The sequence below is a fragment of the Myotis brandtii genome, unplaced genomic scaffold, assembly GCF_000412655.1.
Source record: "Myotis brandtii unplaced genomic scaffold, ASM41265v1 scaffold160, whole genome shotgun sequence".
NCBI classification, from domain to species: Eukaryota; Metazoa; Chordata; class Mammalia; order Chiroptera; family Vespertilionidae; genus Myotis; species Myotis brandtii.
Genome location: NW_005355833.1, coordinates 3335548 through 3337582, shown reverse-complemented (window position 1 = coordinate 3337582; position 2035 = coordinate 3335548). Strand labels below are relative to the sequence as shown.

The 2035-nt window shown below is 42.1% G+C and overlaps 1 pseudogene; it reads left to right on the top strand.

Moving 5' to 3' along the window:
- The first annotated feature begins 672 nt into the window (after positions 1 to 672).
- The window catches only part of LOC102244289, an 18563-nt pseudogene continuing 17200 nt past the window's right edge, over positions 673 to 2035 (top strand).

The following is a 2035-nucleotide window of genomic DNA, read 5'->3' as shown; positions in this document are numbered from 1 at the left end:
TCAGCAGTTAGTAGAATATATTTTAACATCATATATGTACTTCTAATTAAGATCTAGAAAAGAGATGCTCAAGTAAGTTAGTAAATGACAAAGTCACCAACTGCTTTGAAAAGCTGGAGAATCTAACCTCCCCTCGTGCTTTCCTCTTAATATGGAACACTATATGGCCCCAATTGGTAAATTGATTATTCTTCAAAAATTTCATTTTTAAGCCAGTAGTTTGGAAACATCAGCAATGTGGCTTGGTTCCAATCCACCTTGTAAATACTTATTTTCCCCCACAATGTCCCTGAACCATATTATTGATAGTTCTCTAACCCCCACCCCCTTGTAATATGGTTTCTATAACAACCATCATACACCACAATGTCCCTGAACCATATTATTGATAGTTCTCTATCCCCACCCCCTTATATAACAACCATCATACTAGCTGGTTTGCCTATTTACTTATTTCCTCTACAAGTTCCTTGAGGGCAGAAGCTGTGCTTTATTTACCTTTCTCAGCACATAGCACCCTGCCAGGCTGTCATAGGGTAGACACTCAATAAATATATACTAAGTGAATAAATAAATGGGAGAATGGCATTCTGAGCTCTCTTTCAGTCAGTGGAGAAAGAAATGAAATTCTCTCCACTTTCTTAAATAGGGAATTAGAAGGCTTCTGGGGACATGGAGTGGAGGTATGTGATGGGGTGTGGGTTAAAGAGAGAATACCCTTGAGGCTGTTAAGAAAGGGATGGTGGCAGTTGAAGTAACCCCAAGCATGGGATGTGGAGAGAGAAACACATTAGTAGAAACGTATAAAAAGCATTTAGAAGCTATTTATAAGCTCACAAGGTATAAGTTGTCATGATATACACTGCTGGTTGCCTGTCTAAATCTATCCCATCCTTCCTTGGGAAAGCAGAGAGTTGGTCTCCATGGCCATGTGCTATGGAAAGGGCACCCTGGGTCAAGCACCAAGGGAGTGGTCTAGATTCAATTCTAGCCAAGAGAAGAAATCTGCTGGGGTGGGGGCATAGTTCTGGGAGAAATTCTCTCGCTACTAAGAAGAGACAAGCAGCTCTTCCTTTCCGACCCACCACCTGTAGTGGACTCGTAGCTAAGATACAGATTTTCATGAAAACCTTTATGGGAAAGACCATCATTCTCAAGGTTGAACCCTCGGACACAATAGAAAATGCAAAGGCCAACATCCAGGATAAGGAAGTATTTCCTTCTGATCAGCAAAGACTGATCTTTGCTTGCAAGCAACTGGAGGATGGACGTACTTTGTCTGGCTACAACACTCAAGAGGAGTCCACTCTTCATCTTGTGTTGAGCCTTCATGGTGGTGCTAAGAAAAGGAAGAAGTCTTACATCACACCCAAGAAGAATAAGCACAAGAGAAAGAAGGTTAAGCTGGCTGTCCTGAGATAATACAAAGTGGATGAGAATGGCAAAAGCAGTCACCTTCGTCGGGGGTGCTCTTCAGATGAATGTGGTGCTGGAGTTTTATGGCCAGCTACTTTGACAGACATTACTGTGGCAAATGTTGTCTGACCTATTGCTTCAACAAACCAGAAGACAAGTAATTGCATATGGGTTAATAAAAGATGTGAACTAACAACAACAAAAAAGAGCCAGGTGGCCCTGGCCGGTTTGGCTCAGTGTATAGAGTATCTGCCTGTGAACTGAAGGGTCCTGGTTCAATTCCAGTTGCATGTTCAATTCCCGGCCCTGGTCAAGGTGCATGCAGGAGGCAACCAATCAATGTCTCTCTCTCACATTGATGTTTCTCTCTGTGTGTCTCCCCCTCCCTTCCACTCTCTCTAAGAATCAGTGGAAAAATATCCTCGGGTGAAGAGTAACAACAACAAAAATAAAAACTGTTAAAATAATACTGTTATGCTAGAGCAGGGGTGGGCAAACTTTTTGACTCGAGGGCCACAATGGGTTCTTAAACTGGACCGGAGGGCCGGAACAAAAGCATGGATGGAGTGTTTGTGTGAACTAATATAAATTCAAAGTAAACATCATTAAAAAAAAGGGT